Source organism: Heliangelus exortis, chromosome 25, assembly GCF_036169615.1.
Source record: "Heliangelus exortis chromosome 25, bHelExo1.hap1, whole genome shotgun sequence".
NCBI lineage: Eukaryota > Metazoa > Chordata > Aves > Apodiformes > Trochilidae > Heliangelus > Heliangelus exortis.
Window position 1 is genome coordinate 3,922,551 of NC_092446.1, and position 18,745 is coordinate 3,941,295.

General features: G+C 58.4%; 1 protein-coding gene across 1 annotated transcript in view; it reads right to left on the reverse strand.

Moving 5' to 3' along the window:
• GRM4 (glutamate metabotropic receptor 4) overlaps nucleotides 1-5,486 on the reverse strand; it is a 50,791-nt gene extending 45,305 nt beyond the window's left edge. The window contains exon 1 of the mRNA XM_071768393.1: nucleotides 5,389-5,486. The gene's annotated coding sequence lies outside the window, so the exon portion shown is untranslated. The remainder of the gene's footprint in view (nucleotides 1-5,388) is intronic.
• Nucleotides 5,487-18,745: the final 13,259 nt, after the last annotated feature.

Here is an 18,745-nt window from a genome sequence, read left to right on the forward strand (position 1 = left end):
GGAGGGGTCCCTGCCCATGGCAGGGGTGGCACTGGAGGAGCTTTGAGGTCCCTTCACACCCAAACCATTCCATGACTCTAGGATTCTAGGAGCAGCCACATTTCTGCCCACCTGACAAGGTGTCCCCAACCTGGACCCTGTCCCAGGAAAATCCCCCAAGCCCACAGCAGCTCCTGTGCAGCCAGCAGTGCCCCCAGAGCCCCCAGCCTCTCCCTTTCTTCTTTTAAGCTTTTTCCTCTCTGTTCTCTCCCCTTTGTGCCTCCTTTGATCATATAATCTGAACGAACTGAAGGTAAAAATATCACGGCAGGCAAGAAGAAAGGAGGAATAATGGGGAGGGGAGCAGGGAGCTGGTTTGAATCCCTCACTGAATCATTAGGGGAGATGTGGCCTGAATTACCCGATGAGCTCATGGGAAAGGGCCAGGAGCCCCCAACCATTCCCTTTGCCCCCTCAGCCTCCACCTGCCCCAAACCTTAGTCCCAGCCATGTTGAGGTTGAGAGAAGAGTCAGGAGCTTAGGGCTTAAACGTCAAGAAGAAAGGAAACCCAGGGTGGGTTTCCTCCAAGGTGGGAAGACCAGATTCTGCATCCCCAGGGCACCCAGCTCCTGCCTCTCCCCAAATCAGCCCTTCGACCATCAGCACACATCTGGAGGGATGTGCACATCTGGAGGGAGATGCAGGGAACAGCCCTATCCATGTGCTACGGGATGGAGCTGCCCTCCTGCCCCATCCTCACAGCTCCACGAGGGGGAGAAAGTTGGGTGCAACAAGTTGGGTGCAAGCACAGCCCCACAAGGCTGGGATAAACACCCAGCACCAAAGGAAGGAGCAGTGCTGCTTCCTCCAGCTTCCCACCAGCACATCTCCCACGAGGAACCAGCTTTTCCATCACCATGGATCCACAGTCTGGGAAGCTGGGCACAGAGAACCCAAACCAAGAGGATCTCCAGCCCCTGGGCATGGGTTATTGCCCAGCCCAACCCCAGGGGGCTCAGGAGCTGCAGAGGTGGGTGTTGGGACACAGGAGAGCCACGGCTGGCTGTGCCTTGACCCTGCAGGTCCCCAGCACCCCAGGACACGGGGCCAGTCCTGCACGGTGGCATCCTGCCCCCCTCTAGTGGTGGCCATGCCAGCAAGCCACCAGTCAGCACCATCCTCACCATCTCTGAAGGCCCCTGGATGGGGGAAGAGAAGTCAAATGCTGGTTAAAAATTCCCCCGTGCCACGCAGAGCTCTGGCTGCAAATCCAGCTGCAGTGCCTGGAGAAGGCACCGTGTTGGGACAGGGAAAGACCAGCCCAGATTCCACCTCTGCAGCCCCTTCCCCCAGCTCCTGCCATGCATTCCTGCAAGCTCCACACTGGCTGGGGCTGCAGCAAGACACAATCTGAGCTCATCACATCCTGCAGAACCCAGGGATGCTTGCAGGATCCACCTAGGATCCATCCCTACTGGAGCTGGGCAGCCTGTCCTGCCATGGGGACCTGCACCCCAGGGCTCTGGAGCTAAGGAGAGGACCTGAGGGCCCTCCCTGGGGCTGGTGCATGTCCAGGAGAGGCAGCTGGAGCCCCCCTGAACACATCACCTGGGTTTTCCCTTCCCCAGCCTGGTGCAGGGAAGGGAACTTCTGGTGCAGGACTGTTCCCAGGAGCGAACAGTCCGGAGGGACCCAAAAATTTCAGCAACTGATCCCAAAAGAGTGCTCTCCCAGCCTGACCCCCAGCCAAAGCAGACCTGGCCTATCATGGCTGCACAGCACAGAGCATCCCCACCACCACCCCCTCACTTTGCTGGAGCCCCCTCAAACCTGTGCCTGGGCACAGTGATTTTTTTTTTTTTTTCAGCAACGAAAAAGCTCCTTCAGTGGAGTGGGAATAAATAAATAAGGAAGGAAACAGCCCATTTCTCTCCTTCCCTCTGCTCCCTGCAGGACTCCCAGTCAAAACCAAGTCATTTTATTGCCATTAGCTCCACGGAGCTCATGCTGCTGCAGGCAGGCAAGTTCACATCTCATGTGCCACCAAGCCAAGCACAGATCATGGCAGTTTTAACCCCACCAGCAGCAGGCAGAGCCGAGAGGGTTCAGATCCCAGCCAGGGCTTATCCAGAGTATCTCACCCCTCTCCAAGCTGCCCCTGCTCCCACAAACCCCAGAGCTCTGCCTGCAGCAGCACCAGGCTCCTTCAGCTCTGCAGGACCTGTTGGCTCCCACTTCAGAGCCAGGGCACTCACTGGTTTTACTCTGAGCCCACCCAGTTGCATCAGGGCTGCTTAAACCAGAGCTGGTGACAAGGTCCAGGGGATGCAGGAATAATCTGAGGCCAGCACTCACCTGCAGGACCCCATCCTGAGGAGCCAACAACCCAAGACCACTTCTCCAGCCCAACCCCAGCACCAGGAGGGCTTCTGGCAGCTTCTGCCACGCTGGTTCCTGACAACTCTCCAGCATCTTTCTGAAAATCAAGGCCATTCCTTTCCCCACTTGCTATCCCTTTGGCAAGCAGGGCTGAAGCCCAGTATCCCAATTAGCCCACTCAGAAACCACCACAGGGAACTTTGCTTTGTCTCCTGGCTTTTTGATTTGCAGAAGCCCAGTGAAGTGCAGCAGGATTTCGACACAGAGGGAGAGGACCAGGTGAAGTTCTCTCTCTTGCCAGGAAAAATCTTAAGTATTCAGCTCAAGTAGCCCAGCATCCAAGCAGAGGAAAGGCAAGGCCACGGCTCAGCAGGGAGCAGCAAGCAGAGACCCCAGATTTTTACCATCTAAACCCTCCTGATCTGCTCCAAGACACAACCCCCTCCCCCAGCAATCCCTCCCCCAACACACCAGCTCCTTGCATAACCCCAAACCCAGGGCCAGGGTACAGACCCGACCTCCCTGCAACCAGGTCCTGCCAGTGCATGGCTCAGAGCCCCACGGGGGGGGAGGAAGTGGGGGGAAAGCTGGGTACTGCCACCCCTCTCCCTGCCTCGGAGCATCACCCAAAGGAGGCTGAATTCCAAAGGAAAAGGTTCCCCCTGGGCACAGATAAGACCCAGGGACTGTTTATCATGATCTAGAGACAGAGATACCTAGAGATATACATCCTGAACTGCTGGCAAGCTCTCTTCTCCCCCTCCCTCCCCAGACCAGGGCTAATCCCTCACGTTGAAGGCTCAGACGGCGAGGGGAGGGGGCCGGGATGCGCCAGGAGCAAGCGGGGATGCGGCGCGGGGTCCCTGCCAGCAGCCGGCAACCCCCCCCCCAGCTCCAGCCGGGAGAGGCCGGAGGGAAAAGGAAGGAACCGGAGCTCATTCCCGCTCCCGCCACGTGCAGCAAAATCCCGCAATTCATTTTTGATCACCTGCTGTAAATCAGGACGGCGCTGCCTGGGAGCAAAGAGCTCGGTTCGACTGCGGGTCCCCAGCGGTGCCGTCGGCACCATCCCGCGTTTCTGGATCCCGTCACACCTCCCCCCGTACTCCCAGTTTAGCAGCACCAGCCCTTTTCATTCCCCAGCCCCTAAAGCCCCCTTTCTCGAGCCCTGGCACCCCCAGCCCAGGGGCAGGGGGATCCGGACCACCCCACAGAGGAAACCCAAAAGCCCCAGAGGAGGAGACGGAGCCCGCAGCGGGCTCGGAGCCGGGGAGGGCGGCGGGCGGGAGGGAGGGGGTTCGCGTCTGTTGTAATTAGGACCTGCCACATCTCCAGAGCCGCTGATTTTCTGGGAAGAGCTGGAAGGGGGTGGCTGAGCTGTCAAATCCATCCTCCTCTGGCTCCTGCTGTAAAATCCCCTCCAAGCTCCCCGACATCCCAGGGGGGGCAGCTCAGCACCATCAACCTTCCCTCAAATGCGTTTCCCTGTGCCCCCCTTCCCCCAGCCTGGCCCAGCTGGAGCCCGATTTGTGGGGACCCAGCTCCCCAACCCTGGCTGCATCCCCATGGCTCGGCCAGGCTGGCCAAACACATCCAGGACCTGCACATCCCAAGGGAGCCAGGCTGTTGGCACAGCGTCAGGAGGTCACCGGGAGGAGGGTCTCACCCCAGCGTGTGTCTGAGTCTGTGTCCCCGTGTCCCCGTTGCCCCCGCCGTGGTGAGGATAAATCCCTGCTCAGAGGGAGGGAAGGAAATGAGCTTTTCTGCTCTTGACACTTCTTTTGGCATCTTCCCGAGCTCCTGGCTGCATTCAACAGATCGGCTCAGCTCCCTTCCTCCCTCCCTCCCCGGGCTCTGCTAGGGATGAGCAGCCGCTGCCACTGGGGTCCTCCAGTCACCCCAGTCCCTTTCCAGTCCCGCTTCGTGCCATCTCCTCACCAAACACCGAGCCACAGGTCACCCGGCGGTGGCTACGACAGTGACTCAGTCCGCAGCCTCTCCAGCATCCTTTCCCAAACCTGAAGCAGCCCACTGAAAAAATCACCTCCTGACAGAGCACGGCAAACTCATCACACCCGGAGGAGGAGGAGGAAGCTGCACCCGGTGGAAGAGTTTTCCTTTTTTTCTTTTTGTGTCCCTGCGGCTGCCAACTTCCCCAGCGGCTCCCGGAGCTACACTGATCCGCTCTCCCTTCCCCCCCACCCCTCACCTCTCCCCACAAAAAAAAAAAAAAAAAACCAAAACCACCGAGGAGCGAGAGATCGCTCCGGAGAGGAAAACAAACCTGGGAGCGTGTGTCCGCACACGGAAAGAGGCTCCCTGGACACAGCCGGCGGGGGTCTCCTCGGAAGGGAGGACACCCCCCCCCCTCGTCCCCTCAAAACCTCTCCAGGCTGGAAGAAGCAGCCCCTTCCCCGCCGACCTGGACAAGGCACCGGCTCCCTTTCTCCCTGCGCTGCGGCGGGCTCTGCGGCGAGGAGAGGGCAACCACCGGCCACCAGCCACAGCCGCTAGCCACAGCCCCGACCCCCTTCCCAGCTCCCTCCAGCCTGACAAGACCCCTCCCCGCTGCACACTCTGGGGCGATGGGCACCTCTGGGGACAAAGGTGACAAGCTTGGGGACAATAGGAAGGGGGTGTCCCCCGTTGCCCCCCACGGCGGAATGCAGCGGGGTAGCGGGCGATGCTGCAGGGAGGGGGGAGGGGGTGTGGAGGGGCTCCGCAGCCCCCCAACTATGAATAATGCCATGAGGAAAGAGGGGGGATCCAGGGAAATGCCGCGGGGGACGGGCTGGGGCTCGGGGAGCTCGGGGGGGGTCCCTACTTCAGCCCCCGCTGTCGCAGCCCTCCCCTCCAAAAAACAAAAAAATACGAGGGAATTTGGAGCGGGAGGGGAAGTGGGGAGCAACGAGAATGCAAGGGGGGGGGGGGGGAGGGGGAGGAAAGGACACCCCAGCCCCGCCGGGAAGGGTCGGGGGTCCCGGGGATGCTCCGAGCTCCTTTCCCCCTGGGGGCCGCCCCGCACTTACCCGCGGGCAGCTCGAAGTTGTCGGTGCCGCCGCCCCCGTCTCCTGCAGCCCCCGCTGCCCGGTGCCACGATCCGGCTCCGGCCCCGGCAGCCCGGGGGGGGGCCCTGCGGCATGCGGCGGGGGCAGCAGCCCGAGGCCCCCCCAGCCCCGGCCACGGCCCCGGGAGCCGAGCGAGCCGCAGCCGGGCGGGACCCGCCGCGCTCCGCAGCCGCGACGAGGAGGAGGAGGAGGAGGAGGAGGAGGAGAAGAGGGAGGAGGAAGAAGAAGAGCAGGAGGAGGAGGAGGAGGTCTAGGGCTGGGGAAGTTTTGCATGAAGAGGCGCTGGGAAGCCCGCCGCCGGCTTTGCCAGCCTCTTAAAGCACCAGCGCACCGCGGCGGGGGACCCCCGCACCCCCCCTTTCCTTTCTTTGCGGGGAGGGGGGGGGGGGGGAGGAGGAGGGGAACGGCGGCAGAGCCTCAAGCCCCCTCCGCCCAGCAGCACTGGGCATGGGGGGGGGCTGTAAAAGCCCCGGCTGGCCGGAGGAGAGATGCATCTGTCCCCTCTCATGCCCTGCTGTCCCCACAACCTGTCCCCTCCCAGTCCCCAACATCCAGACACGTTCTGCTTGCTCTTGTCCTTTCCTTTTCTCCCTGCCCGTCGCCTCCAGCCGCAGCCGCCGCCAGACACGCAGCAGCAGGACAGACAGACAGACAGACAGACAGACAGACAGACAGCCCCAGAGGTGCTAAAGCCCTGCCCGCAGGTGACATCCTCTGGTTTCAGCTTTGGCAGAAGAGAAGGCCCAGAGCAGCCAGCGCCAAGCCCTGCAGGACCCTCCTAGGAGCAGGGAAAGGGGCCGGTTCCCGCTGCCTGCACTTCCAACCATCCCCAAATTTCCCCTCCTCGCGGTGGGAGCAGCTCCACGATGGGGATCATCACCCCCAAGCCACCACCCTGCTCTTCAGCCTCCCATAAAACGATGCCAACGCCCCGGCTTGTGCACCATCTCCTTTTGCCACCCGCATCCCTCCCCAGACCCCAACGGCTCCACGGAGCCGGTCGTGGAGTGTTGATTAATTAATCCAAAGCAAACACATCCCCCCAGTAATGGCCATCAAGACGTTAACTGCTCCGATCCATCACGGTAATGACTGCGAGATAATCGGAGCGATAAGGGAATTCACCTGCCTGCAGGGGAGCACCCAGCCCACACAGACACCCCAGGCTGGGGGGAACCTGCCTGCGGGGAGGGCTCCCTACAGCTCCACCTACCCCTCCGAGCACCAGAAAGCAAAGCACAGCTCATCCAATGTGCATTTCCCAGCCCCTTCGCCCAGATCCTGCTCAGCAGGCTGGGAATGGGCTCCTTTTCCAGAAGCACTCAGGACCTCCCGGCTCCGGCCGGGTCTTTGAAGGAAGGAGATGCTCTCCAGCGAGATGCACTCGCCTGGAAAGCTGCCCGGCAGCCCTCTTGCCATTAAAATAAGCAGCAATATTCCCCTGGCCCTGGCTGCTCACGGGATGCTGCCCAGAGCCCTGTCTCCTGCAGGTCCCCAGGCTGCTGCGGAGATTTCATTTCCAGCCAAAGCCGGAGTGGTTCTTCCTCAGTATTTTGCCCCCGTGCAGGGGAGGGCAGCCGCCAGGATGGGGGGGAAACAGCCCCACGATGTGTGACACCCAGTGTGACATCCGTGACAGCACCGGTGCCACCTCCCCGGGAAGAGAAACAAAAGGACCTCAGCACCGCGGCTGATGGGGAGGGGACGCAAGGATGGGTGATGGTGAGAGCCCAGCTCTTTGCTGTGCTTTGCTCCACCAAGAACAGCCTTAAAGCAGAGCTCCAGAGCAGCAGTTTACACCCAGCACCTCTTGGGAGTCCCCATCTGGGGTCACCTGAACCACATTGACACAGGGCAGAGAGTCACAAGCAGGAGGGGGGAGAGGAGGGGGCTGCACCCATCAAGTGCCCAAAGTCACAGAGCCCCTGGGAGCAGAGGAGCCCCACACCCCAAGCCCAAAAGAGCCTCAGGGCTCACCAGAGGCATCAGCCAGTGGCCCATGCTCGTGGGTCACCCAGGAGCCAAGGCTGAGGGGGCTTGAGACACCAGGGGATAAGCTGGACACAAATCCACCACCAAAAGCAGCTCTGGGAGGCACCCTGAGGCCAAGCTCTTTGGTCCTGGTCAGGTGAAGCTCTCAGCTCCCAGGGGATTTCTGAGACACGTGCTCTGCCTTCAAGGAGGAACAAGGGCATCCCACTCCCAGCCCTGAGTCTGGCAGCACCAGGACAGGGCTGTGTCCCCAGGCACAAGGACACCAGGGCAGCTGGCTCTGCTTTGCCCAGGTCCAAAGGAACATCCCAGGGGAAGCATCTGGGCTAAATTATGCAGAAGTTTGGGCTGAAGCATCTGAATTGCTCTGGCAGGCTGCTCCTCTGGCTCTGATGGCAAATCATCATCATCCAACCCCCACACCCAGCCTTGAGGAGAAGGTAACAGGGTCCTGAGGTTTTAAGGGATGCTCTTGTCACCATTCTCTGAGTCTCCCCTTCTCACATGCTTCTCCCTGCTGTCAGCCAGGAGCCAAAATATCACCCCAGAGAACATCAGAACACAATTAACATTTGGAAACCTATCTCAGGCTGCTGCTGCTGCTGAGCTTCCCCTGGTGTGCTGGGGAAAGGCCACGGCGTGGCCTCGAGCAGAGAGGGACAGAGATGGACAGGAGACATCCCAGGGGAAGAGCTCGAGCCCAGAGTTACCCTGACAGCAGCTCAGCAGATCCCACAGAGGTCACTGCTCCTCCTTGGCACGTGGGGCAAAAGCTGACCCAACACTCCAGGAGAGCTCAACACCATCAGCAGAACGAGGCAGGGTCGATACAGCTCCAGCAGGCTCCAGACGAGAGGACCTGGACAAGTTCCTCTCCCAGAAGCAAGGTTGGAGGTGTGCACCTCAAGCCAGTGCCCAGCTCCCTGCCCACCTCCAGCCAGGAATTCATTGCAAGGTGCTCCAGCACCTCTGGGGCCACCAGCAGCCTGTCCCCAACCCCCCAGGGCTGGCAGACCCCCAGGCAGGGGGTTCTGGTGTGTCCTGAGCCCCCACAGCTGCCTCCAGCCCAGCCCAGCTCCCTCCTCAGAGCATCCAGATCCCGACAGCCTGGCCTCTCTCCAGCCAGGAAGGTCACTGTGTCCACAGCTACAGTCACCAGGCTCCATCAGGGAGACCTACAGCTTGCAATTTGTATTTTAATTTTTTTTTTTTTTTTTTTAATAGGAAAACATGAAACCACCTCTTATGGACTGGACTCGGGCTTGGCTCTGCAGAAGGGCTTTGAATAATTTATGGCCAAGCCACTACCTCCTCCTCCTCCTTCCTCTTTGTGGGTCACATCAAGAGACAGGGCCACAGGAACCACACGTGGCCCCATTTTATCTGTGGGTTATGTTCCCAGTGCCTGCAGTTGCCTTAGGTTTGGATTTAATTCCGTCCTGGCTAGAAGGGTGGGGAAAATAAAACTTTAATTCAAAGTGAAATATTAATAGACCTGTAATTAGCTGTAATATCTACACAATTAAAAAGCGAGAGTCCTGGCAAGAGCTATTTAATGAAAAAAGAAGTTTGCAGGGTAAGGAAGGAGGGAGCCAGGGATGGCTTTTGGGTGTTCAACTTGTCCAGGGGAGAAACATGGGCAGAAGGAGCAGCACTGGAGGGACAAAGGCTCCAGCAGGTCAAGGGCTCCTGCCTGGAGGAATCAAAAAGCCACTTTGCAAGAACTAAAAAAAAAAAAAAAAGAGGAGAAGGATTTAAGAGGGGAAAAAAAGGGACAAGAACAGATCAACACATTTGTCCTGCTCCCTGGGGAGGTTTTGCAGCAAAGGGAAGCTTTCCACTGACGTCAGACAGAAAAGCCTCAACGAGAGGATAAGGAGGAGGAAAAGTCTCTGCTGGAAGTTCCTAAAGTATTTTGGGGAGGGAATCAAGCTGGGTGACCAAGACTCAGCCCTCCCCCCGTAGCTGTTTGCCAACAGAAATCACAGGAGTTGCTTGGGAAAAGCCAATGAGCTTCCCTGAGCTGGGCAATTAGAGCTGGAGCTGGGATTTACTCAAGGAAGGAGGAATAAACAAATTGCAAAATAAAACCAAGTGGCAAAATCATTTGGCTTGTTCAAAAAAAAAAATATTAAAATAAAACAAGCTAAAAACAAAACGCTCCCTAACTAATACCTAAATAAGAGGCCTAAAGGAGGAAAAAAGAAAAGGAATCCAGCCTTGGATTTCTTTCCACAAGGAAGAGACTCCCACACACAAACAGCACATGAATATGGGTAATAGATATGGATATTTCCGAGTGAAAATGGTACTGACTGTGCTCTTATTGGATCAACATTCCCACATTGAGTCCCTGCTTCTCTCACGGAGTGAGGATAATGGGATGCTGAATGTCAGACCATTTTATATATATATAAAACTCATTATATGCTCCATGACTAACCCGATTTTGGTGGAAAGAGTTGCATTTTACAGAAATGGGGCTGGAGCCCAGCCGGGCTTGCAGGGAGGAATTAGCAGTGATAGAGGGATGATTTGGCTTAGGGCTGTGAGTGCTGGCAACCCCTCCTCTCTAGGAAGGCTGCTGTGGCCAGACCAGCTTCTTGGTGACCCCCCAGGTGTCCCTTGTTGTGTCCCCAACCCCCGGAGCAGTTTTCCTGCATCCTGGAGCCCTATCTGCTGCATCCCACGTGGCTGCTATGGGACTCCCAGCAAATCCCTGAGGCTGAGCAGCCGGACCTGCCTCTGGGATGCTGCCAAGGAAGGGCTTTCCCTGGGTTTGGGGGCTTTTCCCAAATACCCCCCTCTCTCGGCAGCACTGGAGGGGGTGGAGCGAGCACTGGGGAAGTGGCTCTGGGAGGTACCACAGCTTCCTGGCAACCTCCATCCCGAGCCAAACCTCCTGCTGCCATGGCCAAGCCTCTTGTCACCGATTTATTCCTCTCTTTCCCGAATGAATCCAGCCTAAAAATACCTCTCCCTGCCTCATTGCCTCCGGATTTCAGGAGGACAAAGGACCCGTGCCTGGTTTCCGAGGCTCTCCGAGCTCTCTTCACCTCTGCAACACTTCCACCTAAGGGCGAGAGTGACAGCAAAGGGACAGCCCTGCCACCGGGGTCACCCACCCTCGGCACCCACATCGCACCCCTGAGCAGAGGCCGGCACAGCTCAGTGCTCCGATGGAGCCGCGGCCAAGCAGGTACCCCCAAAACCGGGAGGTTTCCACCCAAACACTCCCAGCTCCATCCTCTGGGTGATGTTCTGCCTCCCTCTTCTGGCTGCTGCTCTGCACAGCTGGGTTATTTTACCCACCCGCAACGTGGGACGGGCTGGGACATCTCCAGACACGAAATGGCAGAGTTGTCCAGGGCCACACACAAAGGTTCTGACAAAACACGTTGATTTCGTGAGGGTTTTTTGTGGTTTTTTTTTCCCCTCCCTACTGGGATCTGCCAGACCTCAGGGAGAGGTAAAGAGAACTGGAAATGGCTCCGACCCCTTCCCAGATTGCTCCCACCCTCCTGAGAAAGCTGTTTGGGGGGAAAAGATGGAAAAAGGAGAAGATAAAATTCTTGTCCCACGAGTTCCAGTCCCAACACGAAGCACCAAAGGTGTTTGGTTCTCCATCTAATGCCGAGCAGCAGCAAACGCCCTGCAGCACCTCGTGATGCTGACATCCAACCATCCCTCCTCCTCCTCAACACTAAAAACCCTTTAAACAGCCTTAAAAAATGCAACAGCCGTGACAGGCTCCATCGGTTCCGAGAGCACGTGGCAAAGGCAGCAAGAGGTTATTTTGGGCAAGAGCTTACTCCACATTTTGGGTCTAAACAATAGAGAAACAAAAAGGAGCAGAGGCACAAAGCTGGAAATCCCTCGTTAGGTGCCTTCAGCACCTTTATTTCTTTTTTGCACAGGTGCTCCAGAGAGCTCAAGAGCAAAGCCTGAACCAGCACAGAGATGGCTCAAACCCCACACCAGGGCACAGACCCCCGTGGGTCTTGGCCAGAGCCACCTCCAAGGACGTGTGGATCACCGGGATCATTAAGCCCTGGAGGGACCTGGAGCTGCCTAATGAGCCTAATGAGCTCTTCTGTGTTTTAGGGTAAATATTGCAGGGAGCAGAAGGGACTTTCCCTTTGTTTCCCTTTGTTTGAAGCAGGGCTGGGGACGAGGGGTGAGGACTTTTACTCCTGATCCTACTTGTGAAGCATCATCTGGCAGCAAGATCCCGGCATGGTGCAGAATGTCCTTAGGAATTCCCACAGAACCTTGGGAATGTCCCAGCAGTGCTGCCCCACACCCAAATTCCTTTTTTCTCCCTCCCAAATTTTCTCTTTCAGGGCAGAGATGTCCCCAGTGTGACTTCCCAGGGACATGGGCCCAGATCTCAACCATGGGGGGGGTTTCAGGTCGAGAAGGGCAGACAGCTCTATTTGGGTTTCCACTGGATGCAGGAGGGGGTTTTATACCTGCAGGGATCACGAGCAGCTAGGGAAAAAAAATAAAGAAAAAAGAGGAGGGAAGGGAGCACATTTGGTAGTAAAAGCCCTCTGCACCACCAGCACAATTAGAGGAAAATCTTTACCTGTTAACTAACACAAAAACCACAAAAAAAAGGACAGGGAGCAGCACATCACCAGCTCCCAGCCAGGAAGAGCCCCCAAACCCTCAAAAAGGAACCATTGCTGGAAAACTGGAGGGTGCAGGATGAGCACCCCTGAGCAGCAGCATCTTCAGCCCCCAGAATCCAGAGGAGACGGGGGGAGAGCAAAGGGGAGAGCATGGAGGAAAAGGAAAAGGGACCCTGGGCCAACAAAACCCCCCTGCACCAGGGCAGCCTCTGCCATGGAGCCATCCCCATCCCAGGAGCATCCGGCTGTCTCCTCCCAACTTTTCCATAATTCATGCAACAACCTCCTGAAAGATATATCCTCCTCGGGCATAAAATATTCATGGGCTCGTACTTTGCAAGGAAACGCTGTCTTCCTTGGAGCAGGACCAAAAAAGTCCAGGCTGGCAGGGATTTGCCTTTGCAAATGAGGTTCCTGATCGATCGGGTCTTGCATCAGGAGGGGCTGCCCTGGGAAGGGCCCCCCCAGCCCGTGTCCCAGTGTGCCCCTGGGCAAGAAAAGCTGGTGGAAAAGGCATGAAGGGGGTTGGGAAGATGGATGCTGAAGCAACATCCCAAGAGATTCCCCATCCTTGCAGCTCTCTGCACCAGCAGGAACCATCTCACCCCCTCGGGTCTGACCCATCCCGGTCACAGCCACCCCCCCCACAGGGCTGTAACTCCACATCTGCCCCCCCCACCTGCCTCTTTCTGCTCCTGATTTGGATGCTGGTCAATTAATGAAGATATTTTGCTCTAGCTGCAGATTCCAGCCCTGGCCCCATTCAGTTGCACAATATTCAAACCCTTTTTTTTTAATTTACTATTATTATTATTATTATTATTATTATTATTATTATTACTGCTACTATTATTGCTACTGTTATTTTGCTTCCCACAGAGAAACTCTCCTGACCAAGCATTAAAATTAACTAACAAAAAATTCTCCCCCATAGCCCAATAACCCTGCTCAGGTCAGGCTTCTGGAAGGAGGTTTTGACACCCAGGTCTGCTCAGCAGCCACTGGACACCAAACCCCTGAGGACAGGGGGGTCTGGGGACCTCTGGCATGGAGGGGACATCTCCCCAGCCACTGGCAGATTGCAGATGAAGCAGGACCCCCCCCTGGTGACAGAAGGGTCCTTTAACTGCCACCACTCAGGGACAAGCCCGTGTTCCAGCAGGGCTGAGCAGCAGCATGTGTTTAATTACTCTCATCTTGTCGGGTGTAATAAAACACGGCCCGGATTTCACGGGTCCTCACACCATGAGCCAATTAAAAAAAAAAAAAAATTAATTAAAAAAAGCCTTTGCCACCAAATCTGCCTGCAGCAACCAAACCTCACCCGAGCTCCCAAGCTGGGTGCTCCTGCCACGCCAGGGTGGCACAGCTCCCTGCACCCCACCAAGGGGTCCCTGAGGGCTTCTCCCCTGTATTCACCCGTAAGTGAGGCTCAACAAAACCCCATAACCCCTGGAATAAGGGGGGAGATTAAGGGTGGGGGGGACATAGCTCAGCTCTGAGGAGTGGAAGGAGAGGAGGCGGCTGCATGGTTCGGGGGGTGAGGATGAAGCAAGGAGTGGGGTCTATGAGGAGGGGGGGTCAGCACTGTGCGTTGGTTTTCACCAAGTGATTAAAAAAAAAACCCAAAACAATCTGAAGAAATTCTGCAGCCTCGTCCTGGGATAGAAGCGATGATGAATGGGACCCGTGGGAGCCCACCCGAGACCCCCCAGCCAGCCCCACGCTGGGGGGATGCTGCGCTCCGGTCCCCAGCCTGCTCTCAGCATCTCCCATCATCCAGAGAAAGCCACCAGTGCCTTCCTGTGGCTGCTGCCCTCACTGCAGCCGTGCCACAGGACAGGTCCTGCCATGCCAGGCTCCCGTCAGACCGGGGGGAGAAGGGAGGAAGGAATTTGGGACCCCCCCACCCACCCACGGGTGCGCTGGGGGGCACACGCACCGTCCCCTCCTCCCCTATGCGGAACGTTTTCCACACAGGTCCCATACAACCGGCCTCTTGTCACCCTTCTGCAGTGTCTGAAACACGGATCACCTCCTCACCACCCCTCCAGAAGCTTTCCTTAAAACTCCAGGGGGAAAAATACCCCCACCCCACCCCCCACGAAGCGCCCCAAGCACGCTCCAGGCAGCCCTTCAAAGCATCCTTCTATTTAAGGGGGATATGTGGGGCGGTTCGGGGGTGTTCTCCCTCCGTAGGGACCCTCTCGTGGGGCTGGGGGATGTTGCTGTCCTCCCCCAGCTCTAAGTCACGCCGAGCCCCCCCTCCCCCCCCAGCCCACCCCGTCGTGACGTTCCCCACCGAGGGGGGACACGCGTGAGCCTCTCCGGGCTCCGGCACCCACCCACGGAGCAGCGGTTGCTAAGTGAGCAATTAATCCAGTCCCGGAACCGTGGGGAAGGGGGGTGACAGCCCTGCACCCTCCCACCCAGCTGCTCTCCTGATGGGGGGGGATGAAGCCCCCCAGGTGCCGTGTGGGACCCCCCCTTGGGGTCACCACCACCCGCTGCGGGGTTTAGGGTAGGGAAGGGCGGGATGCTCAGCCCCCCCCAGCTTTATGGAAACCCCCTGAAGTGCCTCACCCTTCCCTTCGTGACCCCCCCCCCACCCAAGGTCTCCTGCCAGGGTCCCGGTGCCATTTGAAAGGTGACACCCCCCCCCCGGCATGGCCCTGGCTGAGCACCGCGTAACCGGAGCCGGGAGCAGCCAGCCCGTTATAGCCGACCCTAATCCCCTGTCCGGGCTGGATGTCACATCCCCCCCACCCCAAACCCCCCTCCAGGGATGGGTGAGCCCCACTGCAGGGTCAGGCACACGCCACGTGCTGGGTGTCCCCTACCAGGGACAAACACCCTGCCCCTGCGGGCCTTGAGCGGCAAAGCAAGGGGGTTGGGGAGGATATCCCTCTGTCTGTCCCTTCCCCAGGGGACCAAGCAACCTCCCATGGCTCTGCTAGGAGGAGCAGGGACATTTTTCGGCGCCTCTTTGCCCCAGATCCGCCCCACTGGGCCCCAACACCGTTCTGCTCCCCGAGAAGGATGCAGAGATTCCCCGTGGGGAGAGGCAAATCCTGCCTGGGAGCAGAGAGAGGATGCTGAGCCCTTTGGAGCACGAATTAGCCAAGGAGAGCTCCTGCCCACCCTGGTTTTTAAGGGGCAGGGACCAGCTGTGGGTGCAGCCCCAGTTCTCACCTCCGTGGGCTCCCAACTGGGCTCAATCCGCTGCTCCCACAGCCCTAAACGGGGTGCAGCTGATCGGGGGGTGCTCAGCAGCACCCATGCGTGGGTTGGGATGAGCACTGGGACACCTGAGTCCCTTTCCAGCTGCAATGCAATCAGCCCATTGCCTGCCTCAGTTTCCCCTCAGAGCAGGACGTGTCCCTCCCACCCTACAGCTCCCCGGTGATGCTCCCTCTGCTCCAGAGTGTCCTGCCAGCTGCAAAAAGGATGCAGCCCCCGGGTGACCTGCACCCACGGGGAAGGAAAGCCCGAGGAAGGGGTTTCTATCCCCTCCCAGCTCGCCCAGCTGCCAGGAGGACTGTCCCCGTTAGGTGGCAGCAGGGACCGCAGTGTCACCGCCGGGATGGCACCGCCAGCCCCGGGATGTTGCCGTGAGGAGCCTGGACCCGTCCCCCGCAACCCCCGACCCAAGGGGACAGGGGCGCATCCTGCTCGCTGGTGCTCGTCCCACCATCTGGGTGGGCACCCGAGTTTCCCTCCCACCAAAAACCAGCTTTCCAGCCCCAAAGAACCCCTGGAAAACGGGAGCGTGTTCCTCCCCAGGAAAACCTGCAGGACGCCTCCTCCCAGCCAGCCCTGCTGCCTCTCGGCTCATTTCCTGACCCAGAAGGTGCTGCACCCCCAGCCCGCTGCCACCCATCTCCTCCAAAGCCTGTTAATTAATCACAAAGCCTGTTAATTAATCACAAAGCCCGTCAGTTAATCAGCCCAGCCCACGGAGGGGGACACGAGTCACAGCATCCATAGGGCTGCTTCCCCTCCCTTCTTGTCACCAGCTCCCAGCTTGGCCCTGTCCCCTGTCCTGTCACCTCCGGCACCGCCTCCCCTTCCCTCCCTCCCTCTGTTGTCACCCCCGGTCCCCGCACGCCCCCGGTGCCGGGGATTCTGCCAAGGGCTGAGTCAGGCATGAGCAGCACCTGAGTCACCGGGACAGAGGGAAGTCCCTCTCTCCCTGATGCTTTTCCAACCGGAGCTGAGTAAAAAGGGAAAAGTGTCAAGGAATTTGGCTGAAAAAAAAAAAAAAAAAAAAAAAAAGCGTCCGGTGTGTCCCCTTTTCCGTGAATTCGAGGTCACCAGCAGCGAGCACAAGCCCGGGAGAACAAGGACACAGTGTTGGGGACATCTCTGCGGGGTGGGGGCGGTAGGGAAGTGACAGTGAGTGGCAGTGGCTCCAGACACGACTGTCCCCTGGGCTGGGTCTCTCCCTGGGTCAGCAGTGCCAGGGATGCAGCTGAGTGTCCCCTGGGATGCTGTGCTGGGTGGGAGGAGGAGGTCAGGATGTGTCCCCCCCCCAAAATCAGGTGCTCACCCGGGACATCTTGGGGTGATCTTTGCACATGGGGCAGTGAAGCTGCTGGCTGGGGGGCTCCTTCCCCATCACAGGGGCCTGAGGAGACTCCAGGGGATGGAGAAGCCAGCCCAGGCACTGGGAAGGGCAGGAAAAACATGTCCCTTGTCCCTTGCACAGCGTGTCACCCATTGCACTGCACTGCACCTCCTCCAGCATCCTGTGAGACCCTTGTAGGGCACCCCCCTGTCCCGTGGGCCATGTGGCCCCCACCTTTTGGGCCATGCACCCCCAACCCCTCCCGCCATGGATCCCCCACTCCTTGGGGTATGTGGCCTCCATCCTTCTGGCCATGTGCCCCCCCACCCCTTGCAGCATCCGATCCCTCCCATGTTTCCCTTTCTCCCACCCCCTCAATCCAAGCAGCCTCAGGCTCCTTTGCTTCCCCGTTCCGTTTCGATGTGCCACTTGCAATAAAACACCTTGATTAAAAAAAAAAAAAAAAAAAAAAAAAAAAAAGGCAGCCAGACTCCCCCGCCAGCCAGTCCTCTGGATTAATGACCCCTTCCTGTTCTCCTCTGCCACATCCCCCCCCCCCCCGGTGATGATTTACAGCTGATCCTCCCCAGCCTCATTACCCCACCCTCGGGCAGTCCCCAGCCCCCGGGCCAGGCTGGGCTGGGGGGCTTTGGAGAGAAAAGGGGCTCCAGGGAGCACCCGTGGGTGTTTTGTCACCCGCTGGCACCTGCCTTGGGTCCCCCCCCGGGGAGGAACGAGGGGGGAGCTCTGGGTCTGCTGAGGATGAAGAGCCCCGAGGGGGAGGAATGGGGTGGTGGAACCCCCACCATAGATCAGCCACATCCTTGCTCAGAGGCTCCTGAGGGCACGGGGATAACGCACGGATCCGTTCCTGGGGGGATGGGTGTCCCTGATTTATGTCCTCCCCTCCTTTTTCTAGCAGAAGCCACTCGCAGGACCCCCAGCCACCCACCTGAGCCCCAACACACTCAGTGCACGTGTGCCCGAGCACTGGGAGGGAGGGCGGGAGGGAGGGAGCAACTAAGCACATGCTGCTGCTCAGCCCTGCTGGAACACGGGCTTGTCCCTGAGTGGTGGCAGTTAAAGGACCCTTCTGTCACCGGGGGGGGGTCCTGCTTCATCTGCAATCTGCCAGTGGCTGGGGAGATGTCCCCTCCATGCCAGAGGTCCCCAGGCCCCCCTGTCCTCAGGGGTTTGGTGTCCAGCGGCTGCTGAGCAGACCTGGGTGTCAAAACCTCCTTCCAGAAGGAGGAGCACTGGGAGGGAAAGAAGGAAAGAGGGGGAGGGTGGAGCAGGGAACGGGGTCGGAGCTGCCTCCCCCCAGCCCCAGCAGCCCCGGGGCTTTGTGCTCCGGCGGGCAGCCCCGAGGAGGTTTCATGTTACTGGGAAACTGGGCTGGGGGGATGTTCCCGGGGCAGCGCTGCAGACAAAAGCCCATTGTGCACCCGCAGCCATGGCCGCAGCCCCACAGCATCCAGCCAGGGACACAGCACACCCCAAAGCCCGGGAGGTGACAGAACCGTGGGGACACCAAAAAGCTCCCTGAAGCTTCAGGAGATGCTTCACCTTGGGGTGCTGAGCCAAAGAACCCCCCCTAGACCCCCCCGTCCCGGGACACCCCATCCCACAGCAGCCAAAACCCATCCCCACCATCCCGTGGGATGGGAGAGGCACGGGAAGGGAGCTCAGCCCTGCAGGGGTGACAAGCAGGGACGTGTCCCCACGGGTGCCAGCAGGTCGGGGGGGTGAGGGCTGCCTGGGCATGGTAGGAGTGTTCCTGCCTGATTTTAAACTATTTTCCAGCCCCACCGGCTCGGCCGGCTCGGCCTGCCCCTTGTGGGCTGCCCAGCCCAGCTCCTGCTCTCCAGGAGCTCCAGACCAGGGCTCATCCCTATATCTATGGATATATATAAATATATAAATATATATCTATATATTTCTAGATGTCACACACCCAGGAAACAAATGAGTCCAGTGAGTTCTGTCTCACACCTCCCCCCCCCCCAAAGCTCAGCTCCTGCTGCCAGGGGATTAAAAACAAATCTTTTTTTTTTTTTTTTTTTTTTTTTTTTTTTTTTTTTTTTTTTTTTTGTTGTTGGAAGGAGAGGGGGAATTAAACCTGGCT